Below are 20,439 nucleotides of genomic sequence, written 5' to 3' on the forward strand. Positions count from 1 at the left end.
CATCTGCGTCGTCTTCTTTCTCCTTCTGGCTACGTCTCCCGATCTCTCACTGCGCATGCGCAACATAAAGTGACAATGCCAGCTTTAAAAGAGTAGCAATCTCAATGTACGTGAAATCGGCATTATTTTTCCTATCACAGGACAAAGTTTCTTGTGTGCATGCCTGAGACTTGGGATGTGCAGAAGGAGCAGCCGGAAGCCTCCTGGAGTGATTTATATTTTTAACAAAGGGATTATCTATGCTTGTAAAATTTTGGGGGATAAGTCCGATTTAGGAGATATCATTGTTCCAGTCCGAATGAGAAATACATCGTCGATGTACCCACACCACACAATAAAATGTTCTGAAACATCGACAAGGACTCCAAAGTTGTGTAAGTTGTGTACATGGAGTAGTGTTAGTCATAGGATGTATTATTCTGATTGTCATTGAAATTATACGTCTCAACAATGCAAACGGCTGCCAGCCTGCTTTGGATTTTGTTGAGAGTTTCCAGATCTCCACCAGACAGGGGAGAAGAGAACTCCCAGGTCTCCATCCGCAGCACCGTGTATTCACCTCGGGAATTGTTGACGAGTTGCAGCTTTATAAACAGCTGACTGAGGTCTGGGGAAGATTGATGTGCTGCGGCGGCTGTACTCCCAATCCGCTTTACAAATTAAAGATGCACGCATTCTAGTCCAGGTTTCCTGGATCACCCAGGCTCACCCATGATAGTCTATCTTCTCCAGTCTTGGAGACCTTTCATAAATCAGGCCCAATGCGTGTCCGGACTTATGTTTAAAACAACTACAACACCCAGCAATCCATGAGGCTGGTAAAGGAGCTGATTGGCCGGGCTTCCCACCAATCAGGACAACCGGTTGTATTTATATCTGACAGTAGCTGTTGATTAGAGGATCCATTAGCAGAATGCAGCCAAGGTGTCCCCTGCTCCCAACTGGAGCGTGAGAGGGAGGTTGCATTATAGTATAATCAGATGCTGCGGCCCAGCAATGTGTGGCCTGTGGTCTGTGGTGGATTCTGGATCTGTCTCATTGATTTGTTAGGGGAAAAGGGAATCCTTTCTGTTGTCACTAGACCAATTGTCCCTATTGGAAGATTTTATCTCTGCATCAGTTTTAGTGACAACTGCTGATCCTGCCATTAAGGCTCTTGTCCTGGCACTTCCTGGTATAGGCTGACAACACTCAGTCTATGCTTAGGAATTGTTCTATTGTGTTGTCACTCAGTCACAGGGCTTCTGGAGGCAACAAGTGGCCTTTGTGGCAAACATTGCACACGCATGGTGTTGTAACCCACAGAACCCCTCCCCCCAGAAATGCCATGCGGGCATCTCTAGAATGCATGTGGACAGGAAGTGGCTGCAAAAAATCTGCAGAAAATGTAACAAAATGAAAACCGGTGAAATAAGTCATTGCCTAATATACAGATGAAATGTCATCCGGTTGCGGTTTATGTTCCGACTCTGCATGCGAGGTGTTCCCTCATTACAAACGATGACAGCTGCTCTTTATAATGCGACAGATGAACCCGCAGAGGATTCTGGGAGATTCTGCCGACTTTGGTTATAAACCCCTGGCCTTTGAGGGTCTCTTTATACCTGTTTGGGGTATTTGGGAACATCTGTCACAAAGTGTGCAAAATGAATTTGTCAGGAGGGTTAAATCGCACTGTCCCGGTGACGCTGCGCTGTGTCGCGCTCCTCGCGCTGCGCTCTCACATGTCACGCATTGACATGAACCTGACAAGCGCCTGACCCGTGACTGCTGCTGTGTTATTGTATCTTCTTCACTCATTCATCACCACCAAATCCCCCAAATCCCCTTTCCACGGATTAAAATGCTTCACTTCGTCAGGTTGCAGATTCTTCACCGGCGACAGCCATAAACTGCCGCGCAATAAAATATCATCGGCTTTACAGATCCAGATCTGGTGTATGGCGATATCCCCGAAACAGCCAATCAGCAATCAGTTCACAGATCTGGCGCAAGCTGGAAATTGCATGTGAAAACTTTAATCAATGGGGCCCACTGGCATTGGCGCATGTGTGTTGAGTATTAAGGCGCATGTGTACTAAGCCAACCATTTTTAGCGAGCTGGTAATGCACTTCAGGGGCAGAGAAGATGCATTTGTTTCCTGCAATGAATCGCAACATAAAGAAAATTTGCATCTGTGTGTTGTGTTGGTGAAGCTATGTTCCTTTTACCCATTAAGATGGTGAATGTGTTACTATTATATATATATATAGGTCTCAGGGGACAGGTAGGGGCGGATTTTGGAGATGTAGTGCAGGTGAAAGTGACCGGACCTGGAAATGTTCTGAATATGGGGGGTAAATGAGAGGGCAGAATGGAAGGTGACGCAGTGTGGTCAGGGGATACATATGAATGTGCTTGAGCTTAGTAAATGATCCCAATACAAATGGTGTGCTCGGTGAATGTTGCTCATGTGAATACGCGCTGGTGCTCAGGTGATAATTCCCTGTGAACACACGTGTTGGATGATCCCAGGTGTGCTCACACCATGCAGTGGCGCTCAGTGGGTGACCCCCATGCTCACACAGGTAAGCTTAGTAGATGATCCCCACCAGGGACAGACATAGTGAAGTGCACAGTGTGCCGCTGCCTGAGGGCCCCAGACCTTCTACAGCCAACAGGGGTCCTCACAGGGGCTCCAAGTCAGTTTATCGAAGGACCAAAGTCAATTCGGCACAGGGGCCAACTGTTGGCTTCATCCACCACTGATCTCCATACAATTGCAGTTTGTGCTTAGTAGATGATCTATGTGCGGATATGATCCCCATACGAATGTGAGTGTGCTAAGCCAATGAGCTCCATAATAACTCAGGAATGCCCATTGGATGATCCCCATGCGGATGCAGGTGTGCGCAGTAGATGATCCCCGAGTAAACACAGGTATAGCCAATGAATGATCCCCATATAAATGCGGGAGTTCTCATTGGATGAGCCCCAGAGCGATCAATAAATAAATATCATATACCGGATGTTGCTCCAAATTCTTCCAGTGATGTCATCCCATTCCACCAATCACAACACAGCGAGAACAAATAAAATCCATGGGACAATTCCTTAGTATTAGATGATACAATGTAACCATCTTCCCATTATGTCACATTGCCGGGGTCATGTGACCTCTGCGGGAAATAATAAATACCCGGAATCCATACACTGACACTAAAACACATGCATGCGATCGGTCGCAGACAATCATTGGTTGGAAACCGAAACAGCGCAGGAATTTGGGGTTTATGTCTGAAAAAAAATTCAGCAAAAATTCTGCAGGTTTTTCTGCTTCGCAATTCGTGTGAAAGAGCAGCCGGCGCATCTGAGCCAACATATAAAACCGTTTTACAATCCGAGCAGATTCCGGTTTCACTTACTACAAAAACAAGAACAGCGAGCGTGACGGTAAAATCGTCCTGACGGCCCCACGACTACCCTCCCTCCCCCACACCGGCCATTAACCCTTCAATGTCGGGCAGGAATGGGGGCAGTTGTTTCCTGGAGGAAGCGGGATGGTGGGCCAACGTCTGGCAGATAACAGTCTGTGGGAGCGGAGGGAACCATCTTTGTTACAATCGGCCCCGTCAGTTCCCGGCCCCGCCATTGTTTGCAGGAACTTTCGCTGTAATTAGGCCTTTCCTTCCCCCAAAGCTTAATGTCAGAGCTACGCTGAAAAGTCGGGCAGCAAACAATGGCCATTGTCACCCCAATCACTAACAAGGGGGAAACGTTGGCTGGTTGTTGAAAGTGAAATCGATGCAAAGTCTCAGAATCCGCACTTTGGTTTCCTCTCTCTGCATCATAAATTTCCTCCCGGGCTGCGGTGACACCAAACTGGAGTTTTAGGATTCAGCACCAAGCTTGGGAAAGAAAACTCAGAGGCTTCACAATGAGATCTGTACAATATGCTTGCCATACACTGTGCAATCTGATTGTACAACCTTCCAGCAATGATTGAATGGAAGTCATTTATTAAACATTGTCAATGTCCTATTGTGTGTGAAATTCCCCCACCTACTAGATTGTAAGCTCTTCGGGGCAGGGTCTTCTCCTCCTGTGTCACTGTCTGTATCTGTCTGTCATTTGCAATCCCTATTTAATGAACAGCGCTGCGTAATATGTTGGCGCTATATAAATCCTGTTAAAAAATAATAATAATATCGTTGTCGCTGCAAAATTTTGGTAAATCGAACGAAATCTTCCAATCTTACGAATACAAGTTGCTTTACTGAGTCTGACCCGGTATCAGCCCATTGCAGTCCTTGTACAGCAGGGCTCAGAGTTATTATTATTATTATTATTATCATTAATAAACAGGATTTATATAGCGCCAACATATTATTCAGCGCTGTACATTAAATATGGGTTTTAAATGACAGACAGATACAGACAGTAATACAGGAGGAGAGGACCCTGCCCTGAAGAGCTTACAATCTAAGAGGACTTTACCAGAAAGATGCAGGAAGTAATTCAGTTCCTTGTGATAAAAAGATATAAGCCTTTCACTGTGCTGCTTCACCTTTCACTGTCCATTCACAGGCTGGGGGCGGGTCCAGGAGAGTCTGGGCTCAGAGAAAGCAGGTTGAATAATATTGGTTGTAATACCGAGGTCATCTAGTGGCAGAAAAGAAGTACTGCATGGGGATAAATTTAAGTCCAAAGCTAGAATTGCATTTTTTTATATATTTTTTTCATCATTCATTGATAATTAATAATCTCATTATCATATCATCAAACATTCACATTGTAAGAATTCTCATGTAGAATTATTATTATTATTATTAAATAATAAACAGGATTTATAGAGCGCCAACATATTACGTAGCGCTGTACATTAAATAGGGGTTACAAATGACAGACAGATACAGACAGTGACACAGGAGGAGGAGAGGACCCTGCCCCGAAGAGCTTACAATCTAGGAGGTTTTAAGTTATTTGGCAGGGGGATGGCAGTTGATATGGGGGGGGGGTTGATTGATTCATCCTAATAGCGCCCCTCTGTGATCTCTCCTGACACCTGCTGACCCCCCACCCTGAGACACAAAAACAGGAAAAGCTCCGGCGTGTTGTGAACATCAAATGCTGCCGAGGAATACAAAGATTACGGTGAATTATTATTATACATAAATTATATTTCCTGGAGGTGGGGGGTAGATAACGGCCCCCCAGCGGGGTGCATCAATCAGGTCTGATGAATAACAACCAGCGCAGCAGGGTGGATTGGATGGACGGATGGGGGGGTAATGATTGGAAGGGGTTCTGGTTTTCCCATCCATTGCGTTCAGTCCTCGGTGACACCGCAATGCTTTCATGTTTTTCTCCGCTGCTTTGCCGGCTTTGTCCTCCGATGGGACCATTGAGAAGAAGTCAACTGTGGAGTGACCCTTTAAGCCGGCCACGCACAAAGAATTCACCAGCTGTGGGATGAGATTCCCAAATTATTATTTATCTATGAATAATGTGTCGGTGTCACACGCCCAGGTATTGAACCCCCAGCACCCCCCTGGCAATGCAATCTCCGGAAGGCCAGAGCCATTTTTATTCAGGCATCATCCAAAGTCACCATCAACTCCTGGAATTTATTATTATTATTATTATTATTAATAGGCAGGATTTATATAGCGCCAACATATTACGTAGCGCTGTACAATAAATAGGGGTTACAAATGACAGACAGACAGTGACACAGGAGGAGGTGAGGGCCCTGCCCCGAAGAGCTTACAATCTAGTACTCCCGGAATGATGTATTACCAGGCCCTGGGATTGGCACAGACGTGGGAGTGGAAAGTGTTTCTGGATGCAGCACATTCCCCCCCTCCCCGGCACACAAATAATTGCTTTTATTTTTATTCATATTTCCTGTCTGGAAAATGTCTGCAGTTTTGGGCTGAGGGCCAGAACTGGACCATCGGCAGGGCCAGCTGCACCGCGCAGACTCATTTCATGACCAGCGCAGGAAATGAGAATTTTCCGTGTAGGTGGAGGTCAGCCCCTCCCCCCGCTATACTTCACCCAAAATTAAAATCCCTGGGGGGGCGCACTGCATGTCCAGCGGGGATCCGGGGCCGGGTATTTATTTGGGAATAAAAGGAACACAAATTATAAAGGGCTCCATAACGATTTCCATAAATCTTGCCATGGTCAGTTGAAAAAAATTCTGCAGCCCTCAATAAAATTTCGAAAGGGATCAGGGGGGAACCACTGAAGCTGACGTTTTATTTTTTTCTTTAGTTTTGAATTAAATGGGAAAGAATTACATATAATGTCAGGTGACCCCATTGGAGTGAATTTCCTTCACTTCCTGTCCCGGTGACACCCATACAGGAAATGAGGAGCACACATGACACCAGGACGGCACGGGCAGCTCTCTCACCATATTTTTGTTCCCTGACAGCTGAATTTCACATTTTCGGGAATTGGTTGACCTGACAAATGATTCACCAACGTCTGTCACCCAGCGCAGCCGGGAAGATTCCTCTACTGCTTCCTGTTGGGCCTTAATGTTTCCTGAGTCCCCCGGGGCAGCCATGCTGCGGATTTCATTGTGAAGTGAGCAGATTGTGGCGGAGAGGTGACACAGGAAGCTGCATTTGTTGGAACAGGAAGTAGACGTGTCACCTGTCTGGCTAGGCGGTGTATAAACCTGTGCTGGTCTGCCAAGGTGAATCCATACAGCAGGTGATTTGAAAAAGGGGTGGAGCGCAGTTTAGACTGAGATGATATCATTAATCTGCTGCAGGCAGGATTTCCTCAGTCTCCTCTCCCCTCAGTGATCAAACTGCGACATTGTGAGGCTGCAGCCCGGGGCTGATCCCGGTCACCTTGGATGATGCCTGAATAAATATGGCTCAGTCTTTCGGGTGAACAAAGCCGATTTGTGCGTTTTGTTCCCTATAAGGCTCCGATTGAATTGTTCAGCGTTGTCACTTTAAGGGATACCCTACCTTTATTTCCGGTTGGTATTGCGGCTCCTCGGCTGTCCATGGTATTAGTCACGCCGCGTTTTCTTCTGCAGACTCATCCTGGCAGCGCCGCTCGGTGTGTATTTCTGCCGTCCCAGCGGCCAAGTAAATGTCTGGCAGATTTAGTGCTTGTGAGAAGTATCAGGCTGCTAACTCTGAGCGACACCTCGAAGTCACATTTATTCCCTGAATCGGCGAGTAATTTACACCGCGCTCAACGCCCCCGGAATGTTCCTCCAAGCTTTACGAGCAATTTAAAGCGTGACTCCGGCCAGCCATGAAAGCGATATGCCCGCGGTACAGTGCAGGACCAATGCAAGTGCATTCCATGGTGGGGTTTTGTTTCCAATTTTGGTAAAAAACTAAATTCTCATGGTCAATTGAGGGTTTGTCATTGGTCTTCAAAAAATGGGGGACGAATGAATGTACAAAGCCTGTTAACCAATCACAAACCTGTGTGGAGAAAAACGGACCATGGAGGTGGCGCTCCTCACTGGACGGACCATGGAGGTGGCGCTCTTTGCTATAAGGACCATGGAGGTGGAGCTCCTCGCTATAAGGACCATGGAGGTGGAGCTCCTCACTGGACGGACCATGGAGGTGGCACTCTCCCCTAGATGGACCATGGAGGTGGCGCTCTCCCCTAGATGGACCATGGAGGTGGCGCTCTCCCCTAGATGGACAATGGAGGTGGCGCTCCTCGCTATAAGGACCATGGAGGTGGCTCCCCTAGCTATAAGGACCATGGAGGTGGCTCTCCTCGCTATAAGGACCATGGAGGTGGTGCTCCTCGCTATAAGGACCATGGAGGTGGCTCTCCTCACTGGACGGACCATGGAGGTGGCTCTCCTCGCTATAAGGACCATGGACGTGGCTCCCCTAGCAATAAGGACCATGGAGGTGGCGCTCTCCCCTAGATGGACCATGGAGGTGGCCCTCCTCACTGGACAGATCATGGAGGTGGCGCGTCTTGCTATAAGGACCATGGGGGTGGTGCTACTCACTATGAGGGCCATGGAGGTGGCGCTTCTCGCTATAAGGACCATGGAGGTGGCGCTTCTCGCTATAAGGACCATGGAGGGGGTGTTCCTCACTGGACGGACCATGGAGGTGGTGCTCCTGTATATAAGGACCATGGAGGTGGCGGTCCTCGGTATGAGGACCATGGAGGTGGCTCTCCTCACTATAAGCACCATAGAGTGGGCTCTCCTCACTGGACGCACCATGGAGGGGGCTTTCCTCGCTATAAGGACCATGGAGGTGGCTCTCCTCGCTATAAGGACCATGGAGGTGGTGCTCCTCGCTATAAGGACCAAAGGGGTGTTTTATCCTTGGTAGCTGGATCTTTGATATTTTTTCTCTTGATTGCCGGACCATCAAATTTACATTTTTAAGCTTGACGAATCATTGAGATGCTGATCCCGTATGAGCTGGACCATCAAGATGTCATTATTATTATTATTGTCATTATTAGCCTTACCATGAATATGTAATTCCCTCACTAGTTGGACTATCAAGATGATTGTCCCTCAGGAGCCAGGCATCAAAATATTGCTCCTTCATAAGCTGGGCCACTGAGAGGTTGCTACCTTGCCAGTTGGACCATCAACATGCCATCCCCTAGCTGGCCAGACACTTGAGGACACTTGAGGACTTTCTGTTTTAATTAATTTTTGAATTTACAGGAGAACTCCAGGAATTGTGAATCCTAGCTATTGTGTAGAGATTAGTAAAAATAAAATTTTGGTAAAACTTTTTGCAAAAATTTTGGTAAAACTTTTAATTTTTTTAAAAAAAAAAGGCAAAACAAAGGAAGTAATTTTTAAATGGCTTCATCTACCATTGACCTGCACCAAAATACCCCCCTCATAAGCCCCTCTTATAATTGTACACTTTTCCTAAAGAAAAAAAGAAGAAAAAAGGTAGAAAATGAATGCACGAAATGACCTAAAAATCATTGTAGTGCCCCCAACAGTTTGAGTCTATAAAACGCCTGGTGGTATTATGGCGTTTGGAATCTTTTTCTGGGATTTCTTCTGAAAATTGATAGATTTTCTCCCGGAATGTCAGGTTACATTTTATGTGCCAACTCCTGCAGAAAATGGATTTATTGTTGCTTAGCATGCCCCAGCCATGCGGGGGATTGGGATCTGAAGTCCCACATGTTTCCATTGCCCATTCTATTGGTAAAACCGCCCTGACCAGCCAACAACTTTTACAAGGCCACAGAATTGAAAACCTCGGAGTCCTCAGGCAGAAGTTTGTTGCCCTTCCAACCAATCAGCTTCCACCTGCCATTACATTACGTAGAAATATATCACAATTTGGATTGCTACAAACAACCAGAAACTTTCCTCCAAGCTCACTTTCTATACCATTATTAATAATTGTTTCTAATCTACCAATCACCTTGCACTAATTAGCCCATAAAATGACATTTCTGCCATGGCGTTGGTGCCATCCTCTGGCGAGAAACCTAAATGGGCTGTAAATCCAACACAAAGCCATACAGTGCAATGCGTAGAAGCTACAAAGTAGCCACTGAGGAGCAGTAAAAAAAGTTTCATCTTCAGACAGAATCTTGGGGTATGAGGAGCTCCAGGGTCAGGAAAAATAGTAATTGTGGATAAATCAGAATTTTGAGATATTTGAACCCAATGCACTAAACACAAATGTTATAGCTGATCATATATAAGGTTCAGGATTGGCGCAATCATTGGTGGCCACCCCAGGACATCTCCAACCTTAGATAGATTTACAGAGACAGCCAGGCAAACCTGCACCCAGCTCCCTTACCTGCCATGGGCCTGACCCCATCTCCAGCTACCCCCGTGGAACCCTGAATGGGCAGCAACATTGTGTTTCTGTGCATGTTTCTGGTTATGGTAGTACAGCGCTGATTGCGTCTCTGTGGACTCACTTTTGGTGGAGCAGTTGTAGCTCTGTGGATAAATTGAAGGTTATAGAATACATCTAGGGTTTATTGTATTGGATTTTCTTTTATGTCTGCTCAGGCAGGGTCAGCCAGCTCCAGGGGTATTTTTGGGGTATGCAAAGCCTCTGATGAAATAACCTACCGTACCACGATAACCCACCTTCAGTGCTTAAATCCTCTCTTCCTGCACAGCCAGGACTCTTCCCTGCCTGGTACTAAAATTACCTACAGTGCTAATATCCTAGCATTTTGCTGAGCCTTAACCCTTCCCTGCCTGGTGACAAATCTACCTACCCTGTAAAGATAACTTACCTCCATTGGTAATATTCTATCCCACTGTCCTCCCTATCTATTTTCTTCCTAGTGTCCAAGCTTAACCTCCTTTCTAGTTCTTAACCTTAACTATTCCTTCCAGAAACCTAAAGCTTATTGGATGATCCTTTTGGAAGTACGGCTGTGCTCAGTGTATGATACCCATGAAAATCCGGTAGTGCTCAGTGGGTGACCCCCATGCTCATGCAGGTGTGTTTAGTGAATGATCCCCATCCGGGGGCGGGGGAGACATAGGGAGGTGCAAAGTGTGCCACTGCATAAGGGAAATTAATACTCCTCAACATACAGGGGTCCTGCAAGTTAATAGAGTGGGGGCCTTAAGGCAGTTGTGCACAGGGGCCCATTGTTGGCAGCCATTGGCTAAAAAGGATAACCTACCCAAAATCTAACTCTGGAGGAGCTCAGCCTTCCAGGTGGAAGGTTTGACAGGTAGGTTATTGGAGTTTTTCCTTTTGTGCACAAAGCATAAGCACACAAATATTGATTTTGCTCATCGCTACAAATGCGTTTTACTCTTTAAAGCTGCAAATGAACAGATTTCAGGGAATTTTCGAGCCGCCCAGTGTTCTCCTTGAAGACGAAGGAAGCGGGGGTCACCGTCCCCCCAGTCATCAGTCTGCAGAGCTCTCCGGAGCAGGAAGTCATCTACAGGATGAGCGATGGGGCCTAACAGGACCTATCAAGCAGTGCCATGGCTTAATCCACAGAGGAAACTCTGTCCAGACAGAAGAAGAGCAGCGATAAGTGCCACAGGAAGAGGAAACATTCAGCAGGGCCAACATTCTGACTGTGGTTTCCTCCCAAAGAGCCCGTGGGGCCCCAACAAGACGGCAAAGGCCCAATGACTTCCACGGGCACCTTAGGACCTTCGAAATATGAATTATGGATCACGAGGTGACCCTGTGAGTTGGTACCAAGCTGCAGCCACATCCAGAGCTGGCCGGGGACATCGCTCAGCCAAGAACAAAGACGTGTCCAGCAGGAAAGCGAGGAAGCTCTCCGACTTCTTGCTGGAGATAAGAGAAGCCCTGAAATTGGTAGGAAACAAACCATCAGAGATTGACTGATAATGTCCTGCAGCTCCGCACCCCCTGCATTACCGAATGTTGTGTCACCATGCATGTTTACTAATGGCTAGAAAGCTAAACTGAGAGGCCGGTGGCAATCCCAGCACCATGCCCGCCAGACACCCCGAGTCTAAGCAAATCATTCATATTGTGCATTGAACATACATTAATGCATTCCGGTGCCACTTCACCTTAATGCATGAATAAAATGCACATAACCACATTATTTTTATGCAGTGCACTGTGCTACATGGGTGCAATGGGATTTGCATTGGGTGGCATGGTGGCTAACACTCCTACCTACACACCAAAAGGTTATTGGGGTTCTCCCCGATGGTGCTCATTAGATTGTGAGCCACTTAAAGTATGAATGTGCCCTTAAAGCTGGACTCCAGAATAATGCAGCTCTGTATTCATTGGGTCGTTGTTACTTTTATTTGTTTTTATGCAATATATGCATGCACAGCTCAGGTTAGTATACTGGGATACCCATCGCATGCCAGCTTCCCCTGCAACAGCCAGGACCTCCCATGCACCTGCACAGGAGTTATATCACCTGGGTCTGGCAAATCTAGATGGCTGAAGATGGGTGAAGATGGCAGGATCTGTGCTGGAGCAAGGACAGGTGAGTGCAATGAAAACATTGCATTTAGGCAGGTGAGGTTTTTTTATTGCAGAAGGGACATCACCTGTCTCCTATGGAATAAAGAACGCACCTCTTCACCTTTTTTATTTTTGGGTTTAATTTTAATTTATTGGCTTTGGTGGGGTGGAAGCATCTCTATGTTAAAGGCCAGAGGGGGGGAAAGTTTATATTATTGATCTTTTATAATAATGGCCATGGGGGGCAACTCCATATTAATGGCAATGGGGAGAGGGGGGCAAACTTCATAATAATGGCAATAAGGAGGGGGGCAAACTTCATAGTAATGGCCATGGTATTGGAATGATAAACAAGCTCATACAGATGATGGCCCGGTGTCCAGAAACCTTTGCCCACTGGCTGTTCCTGCACGGATCCCCGATATCTGGAAGCCTCCAATCAACATCAACCAAAGCCACCAGCCGCCCTTGTGGCCCTTCTATAGGGCCAAGCTTTGCTTACAGACCCCAGCATGTGGCAACTCTCAGGATTGGATAAACAGAAATAAAAAGTCTTTAAATCAGCTCCGGAATTATTTTATTTTTGTACCTTTCAGCTCCATGCCGAAGGTTTCCTAAACCTAAAATGAAATCTGCAAATCTTTTGCCCTGAATTGCACTTCATGCACCAAGGTGACAACGCATCATTTTTTGCATCATCGTTCAGGGGAACGATGTATGAGGTCTGCGCTATGAACTTTATGAGATTTCATAACAAACAACTTCGCTTTCAACTTTTTTTCCCCCTTGGGCGTATTCCGGCGTGGAATAACCTGACGCACAGGAGGTCCGATCAGAGCGCCGCATGTAAAATAAACTGACAGCATTAATATTGCGCTCGCTGGGATGGAAAGTAAAGGGAATTTCCAGAGGAGATAATACAGAAGGACATCAAAGCGGATGACAAGTCTCACAAGGGTCGTTGTAGCGAGATGAAGGATGACACAATTGTTATTGGTTCTTTGGGGGGGGGGGCAGAGCTATATAAATGTATAATAATAGTGTGTGACTGTGGGGGGACATTAGAGTGTCAGCTCCTCTGTACAGAGACTGATGGGACTTGCTCAGTGTTCTGTGTACAACACTGCGGTATATGTTGGAGCTATGGTTTATAAACCTTTCTCCCCCATGTTAATACCCCCAGGATCCCGGCATTGTGTTGCTGTCAGGGAATTTAGTGTGAAAACAGATAATGAGACGTTTTTGGGATTTCGTTGTCTGTTTTGCTGATTTTCCAGATTGAATTTCAGGCATTTTTGTGACATTTTTGTTGCTGCTCCAGGTGGAGTTTCAGCAGCTTTTTAAAATCCCCAACACACCTCTTAGCTGCACATAGTTTCGGGGTCACTTGGCACGGCCATTGTCACTGCGGAGGGGCCGGGGATCAGCTGAGGAGTTTCGGTCACCTGGCTGGACCTGCAGTGTCAGTTGCCCATGGAGGGGTCACTTCAATCCTAAAGCCCCATCACTGGACCCTGACAGGGGGGAGAGCAGGTGTCAATCAGTGCACACAGACATCTGAGAAATAATCTCCATCACCGGGCCGTGACCACCGGCCAACACCAGGGCATGCAAAACGCAACTACCAGAGCTACAGTTAGCAGACACTGCGGACCAGATTGGCGTCACTCATGGCTGCTTTATTTCTGATTTCTCTGTGAAAATGAAGCCAATGTGTTCCCAAATTCCAGCACCTCCATCTCCCAGGACTACTGCTGCTCCACCAACACCCACTGGAGCACAAGAGGGAGGTTGCACAGGGTGGAATCATGTGAAAAGCCTGCTGAAATTGGCTGCTAGTGATTATAAAATAAAGTAGAGATTTCAGCATGCAAGTCATTGTATTGTTCAGACACTTCCTGTTATTGGTGACAACGCTCGGTCCCTGTCTGCCAATTGTGCCCTGGCGTTGTCACATCGGCCATACAAGGTGGCACCACCTGCAGCATTTTTTGGGTGAATTCAGCAATTGTTTGCTTATTTTTTACATGAAAAAATATCTTTTTGTTTTTGCAGAGAGCCAGACGAGGTCATTTTATTACAGGAAGCGGTATCTCTGTTCTGTCATATATTTATTTACGCCTTCAGGACCCGCAATCGCTCTGACCGATATTGAAAACGGAAGAAGCTTCTTCAGATAATCTCAGCGGGAAGTTCCCCGAGGGGGTGAAATGATGATTGCGGAATGTGCGGCCGATGCCGAAGTTCATCCGTAGTGTCTGCGGGAATTCCTGAGAAGCTGAACACCGGGCTGCAGATGGGGCGATGGGGCGCGGCCTCCTCCATATCTGCCCCGGATCCGGCAGATGTGTGCCGGAGGGTGCGCGCACAGGTGGGAGAACCCAGGAGGCCAGGGAGGGCCGGGCCCATTGGGGATATAACCCATCCGGGAAAAGAAGCCTAAAAAAATATTTCCAGATATAAAATCTGCTAAATGGAAGAAATCCAAATATAATATTCTATCATGTAAATCTGCCCTCCAGCCTCCCCTTCAATAAATCTGCCCTCCAGCCTCCCCTTCAATAAATCTGCCCTCCAGCCTCCCCTTCAATAAATCTGCCCTCCCCCCTCCATAACCACCTCCAATGTTCTGGGAAGATTGAAGGGTGTCAATGAGAATTTAGCCTAAAACTGCATTTGTAAGGTGAGGAAATGATGTTGAACAATATAAAATAATAAGAATGTGCCCAGATCTTAACTCATCATCATAACTTACAGGTGCCCCAGGGTAAGCAGCACCACTAGATGGCGCACTGGGTGTCAGTGACAATTTGCCCCACATCAAGACCGAGAAATGTCTAAGCCAGGGCTCGGCTACAGCGTATGGCAGACACCCTGCGCCAATAATCACCGGCCTTTGTGAGTGGTATTTTGGGGTATTTCATTCATCAAGCCTTCTGTGCAGTTGCGGACATAGCCAACAGGGGGCACCTGTGCAGAAGGGGTTTAGAGCCACCCTGCTGAACAGACCCCTGTTGGCTAAGGAGGGTCTGGGGCCCTTGAGCAGCAGCACAGTTTGCACGTCCTATGTCCACCCCTGCTACTATGCTATGATCATAGCCTAGGGGCCCAAGTATGGGCCCCTTGTTGGTTAAGATGAATCTGGTAATCTGCAGCACACTATGCACCTCCCTATGACTACGCCTGCAACCATCATAGGCAGTGGCTGATGTTGCCAACAGTGGACCCCAGTGCATCCCTTGCTGAACAGACTTGGGGCCCCTATGGGAAGTTCTGTTGCCTGGGAGGGTGTGTAGCACAATTTGCACCTCCTATGTCCCCCCCTGATATTATTCTATGATTTTAGGCAGTGGCAGACATTGCTAATGGTGGGCCCCTGTGCAGGACTTGGGCCCCTTTGCTGAACAGACTTTGGGGTCCTCTTGGCTAAGGAGGGTCCAGGGCCCTCAAGCAGCAGCGCAGTTTGCACTTCCCTATGTCTGTCTCTGTTACTATGAATATAGGTTGTGGCAGACATTGCCAACAGTGGGCCCCTTGGCAAAGGAGGGTCTGTGGCCCTTGTTCAGTGGCACACTTTGCACCCCCTATGTCTGTACTTATATCAGCTGCCCGATATTCTTCCAGATTTCCCCGGCCGGTTATATCACTTCTCATGTGAACCTATCAGCGTTTATCGTCCTGGCGGCTTTGTTGGCGGTCTCCGCCATTCCGCACGGAAGCCTCCCGTAGGTGTCAGATGGGTTCATTAATCCCCATAGAATGCAGCAAGGACTCCACCAATCGGCCCATCGCCCCAGCTGATTAGAACCATTTGTGTGCGGAGTAAATTAACGCTACCCAGGAGCTGAGCGCAGACAATCCCCGCTCTGTTCTGAGCCACTAAAACCGATCTGCTGAACTTTACAGCTCTCAACTGGCCTGGAGCTGGGATTAGCTGCGGCTTAGCTTGGCCCGGGCCAAAAAAGGGTTAAAATAACATTGTCCTTAAAGTCCCTTAACTGACACCAGTGGCATGGGGGGGCTGTGACGGATTTTAGTGCTTTGTGACAATAAATACAAAACCCCAGCAATAATAAATCACCGGGAATTACCAGGAACATAATATTTCTACATTTCATTTTATTAAAGTGGACCTGTCTAAGAGAATCTTGAAATGTCACAATATACAGCAACATGATCATTGGCCAGACTGGGGGGGGGGGGGGGGTCATGTGATCTCTGTGAGAGGTAATAAATATCAGGGGGTAATAAATATTCTGAAATAATAAACTGACACATAACTGAGCATGTTGCACCTAGTATAGTATATATTATATATCATGTTAGATATAGAATCTATCTGATGACTTGTCCACTTTAGCTAGCACCAGCCCTGTACACGTGTACACAGTGTATAAATAATGTACAGCGCTGCATAATATGTTGGCGCTATATAAATACAGTTTATTAGTATCTCAAATAAATCAAAGCTAAAATGAACAGGGGGTTATAAATTTTCCCAAAGGGATCGAGATGACGAGCTCGATTTAACGTTCATGGGCATTTCAGATGGAACAAATCATGACTAACCCTTATGAAGCTTAATAAATACCCCCACCCATTGCCCATTAGCTGAATTTATTACCCCTTTTATCCGTCATAAGAAAGCCATTGTTTTTAGCAAAGCGCACAGCGCCACCTGGTGGTCAGTATAATTTACTGCACAGCCCCAAAGGCTTACACTTGTTTGACCTATAAATAAAAAGATAATTCAGAGATTTTATGAAAGCAAAGATTGAGCAGAAATTTAACATCTTAAGGGGATAAGGTGAGTTTTTTTTTGTTATGGTCAACTGCTGTAACACCTGTGCTAATTGTAACACATTACATGCATATGTTTAATAAATCAGCCCCCTATTTAATGTACAGCGCTGCGTAATATGTTGGCGCTATATAAATCCTGTTTAATAATAATAATAATGTTTAGCACTGACATGTTCAGTAGCGCTGTACAAAGTCCATACCAAATACCATATTGTCCCTCAGAGGAGCTGACAATCTAATGTCCCCATCATAGCCATATGGCATTACCAGTCCAAGGCCAATTGATGCAGAAGCCAATGAACTGGTTATTGGTATGTTTTTACCATGCAGCAGGAAACCCCCCATAAGGAGGACATACAAACTCCATGCTGAGCCTGTGCTTGAGATACAGCCCTGGCATCTGAGTGCCACCCACTGAGCCACCATGCCACCCTTTATTAGCCAATTGGCAGCCGGTTTCTCAACCAGGGGAATGGCAGAGACTGTCAGGCACCTTGTAAAATCACATTGTGGGTAATAGCTACTATACTGCCTATAAAAATAAAAAGTTTCCAGAGGCAACCTTCACTTCTTGCTGTGGGTAGAAACCATCATGGAATAATAGTTGGTACATACAGAACACAAGCAGGTAAGTGGCCTTGTTATTGGATGGAGAATAGAAGTGCACATTTGGATACATATTTAGCAGACATGGCCCAATGTTGTCACCATCAGGGAACTCGCCCTGGCAAGCAGTCACTGGGGTGCATGGGGACAGGAAGGGGCTGCTAAGAGACTTTCTGTCCTAGGGTGACAACACCCCTGTCCTAGGGTGACAACACTGCTCCTCCATTGATACAGTGCAGGAAGTGATCATTGTCATCCTCATCTCCATGACATAGGTGGGAGGTGTATTGTAGTGCTGTAGAACAGGTGACATTGTCTAGGCCAGGGGTGCCCAACAGGTGGATCGCGATTTACCGGTAGATCGCAAAGGCAACGCAAGTAGATCGTGGAGCGCTGCTTTCAAAATAAACTCTACCGCGCACAGGAGTTAATAAGTCCAAGTTTTTATTGTTGGTAGATCACATTGACTTGGTCATTATAAAAGTAACTCGCAAGCCAAAAAAGTGTGGGCACCCCTGGTGTAGGATATCAATTCACTGCACAGGAAGTGACAAGGACACTGGATTTCTGGCAGGATCAGCAGACATATTGGTAGCCAAACCAATGCAGCCACCACCTCCAGGGATCAGTAAGCTTTAATTTGTTACATTTATGTTTTTGTGCTTTATTTAGAAACAAATTGACAAATGTTCATGGTACACGGTGCCAAAAAAGTGCCAACGTAAACCAGTTATTCCCCCAAAAAAGATTTTGCTGCCAGAATTCTTTGCCATGCGGGACCGATGCTTCTCCCGGTGCAATTCCCATTGCCCCCCGGGGCCGGAGACTCTGCGTATCGTCTGTGAATTTGGCACGGGTCCGGACGCCCACATCTGCTGGGCTGATTTATGTTTGATATCTCGGAGGCACGTGGTGCCAGGCCCATGTCGGGCTCGGGATTGCGGTGGTCCGTCTGTGTTTGTTTGAATTCGGGCCCGGAGAAGCTGACTTGGAGCAGAGAGTGCGTGGAATTCCTGGGACCGGCCAGACGCTCCTGTCAGCAAACTCAGGAAACTGGCTGAGCAACATCGGGAAAAGGGGGCCCCCGCCATTCAAACAACCTGCGCTCTCTGGAGAGGGCCCCCGAGGCCCACCGAGGAGATGGAGCAAAATTCCTTAATTACACATACAGTAAATTGTGCTAATGAGGCTGGCAATGGGCCAGAGGGGCTCGGCCACAGCCATAGATGGCCCTCTGCATGGCAGAGAAATGCAACTCGGGACCGCCGAATGACTTCCAGATGTTCAGGCGGCTCATACAGTCATTGTTTGCCCCCCCAGGGCCCCCACGGGCCCCCGGCCCTTCACCACCAAAATGTGGGGGGAAAAAAACGGTGCTTGCACTTTGCAGTAATTATCCTCATTCAGCATTGTCTGCTGGCTTGTCAAGGCTTCGGGAAGATTACATGTACAACGCCTCCGCCGAAATAAAAATGTCAGCAAGTGCCGGGGGAGACATTAGTACATGGAATCAAATTATATCGGGCCGCAGAAAATCGCTACCTAAATTCAGAGAACTGTAATGTCACTTCCTGTATGATATATAACATATCTGAGAGCGGTGATGTCACTTCTTGTGTAATATACAATTTATATCTAGATAGCAATGATAATCTGTCTTCCTGTATAATATACAACTTATATCTGGAGAGCGGTGATGTCACTTCTTGTATAATATTCAATTTATATCTGGGGAGCAGTGATATCACTTCCTGTATAACATTTAACTTGTATGTGGAGATCATGATGTCACTTCCTGTATATTATTTACCTTATATGTGGAGAGCAATAATGTAACTTCCCACAAAATTTATAACCTATATCCAGAGAGCGGTGATGTCACTTCCTGTATAATATGTCATATATCTGGAGAGTAGTGATGTCACTTCCTGTATATTAGATAATTTATATCTGGAGAGTGATTATGTCACTTCCTGTATAACATTTAAGCTTTATGTGGACAGTGGTGATGTCACTTCCTGTATAATGTATACCTTCTATGTGGAGAGCATGATGTCACTTCCTGCATATTATTTACCTTATATGTGTAGAGCAATAAAGTAACTTCCCATAGAACTTATAACTTATATCCAGAGAGCGGTGATGTCACTTCCTATAAATTATATACCATATATCTGGGGAGCCGTTAAAACAGAAGTAAACCCAAAATTCACCCAAAACAATAAATTCACATTTACTTTCCATCCTGCAGATCAGTCTGTCCTTCCGGAGGTTTCTTCCATCAGGTCCTGCATCGTCCCGGTATCGGTCTTCAGCCCGGTTCCGAGGGAGCGCCAGACGCCGCCATCTTCTCCTCTCAGGCGCGAGATCTGGTGACGTAGATTGGAATAAAAACTTGCCGATCTTACTGCTCATGCGTGAGATCATCAATTTGTTTTCCCTATTGATGAAAGGGCCCCCAAGATGCTCAAGCAGGGGCTGTGCTGCACTTAAAAAACACAAACAGAATTATTACTTAGGGTTGTCTACCCTTTTATGTAAAGTGAAAATTCTGACTTTAGGTCCGCTTTAAGTCAAGTGAATATCTCAAGGTGAAGCAGCACTGGGATGAATGTTACGCTGTATTGCTGAGCTGCAGTGTAGCCTGCGGGGGCTCCGGGATCTGGCTACATTGCAAGGGTTGGTGGATCACAAAGGTGATTGAACAGAATATAAATCTTTCTGTATGAGACTGGAATATATATTTTATAATGCACCCACTTATTATAGTGAGTCTATAAATTATTAATAATAAACAGTATTTATATAGCGCCAACATATTACGCAGCGCTGTACAATAAATAGGGGTTGCAAATGTCAGACAGATACAGACACAGGAGGAGGAGAGGACCCTGCCCCGAAGAGCTGACAATCTACAAACAGGCACTCTCCCCCGGAAGGGAGGAGGCAATGGGATGAAATAAATTCCCGTGGAAAGTCTGCGGATCTCATTGGCCTCCTGCGATGTTGCGGTGGGGCGTTCAGTCATTTCGCTCTGTTACTGTTTTACAAGCGACGCCAAGCTGGATTATTGCAGCAAAGTACATAAAAATAACATAATAA

General features: G+C 46.4%; 1 long non-coding RNA gene across 1 annotated transcript; it reads left to right on the plus strand.

Moving 5' to 3' along the window:
* The first annotated feature begins 10,947 nt into the window (after nucleotides 1-10,947).
* On the plus strand, nucleotides 10,948-19,723 carry LOC140338256 (uncharacterized). The gene is made up of 3 exons (XR_011922215.1): nucleotides 10,948-11,295; nucleotides 13,984-14,299; nucleotides 19,589-19,723. It is a non-coding gene; the product is annotated as an uncharacterized lncRNA (long non-coding RNA).
* Nucleotides 19,724-20,439: the final 716 nt, after the last annotated feature.

The sequence above is a fragment of the Pyxicephalus adspersus genome, chromosome 9 (genome assembly GCF_032062135.1).
Source record: "Pyxicephalus adspersus chromosome 9, UCB_Pads_2.0, whole genome shotgun sequence".
In the NCBI taxonomy this organism is placed as follows: Eukaryota; Metazoa; Chordata; class Amphibia; order Anura; family Pyxicephalidae; genus Pyxicephalus; species Pyxicephalus adspersus.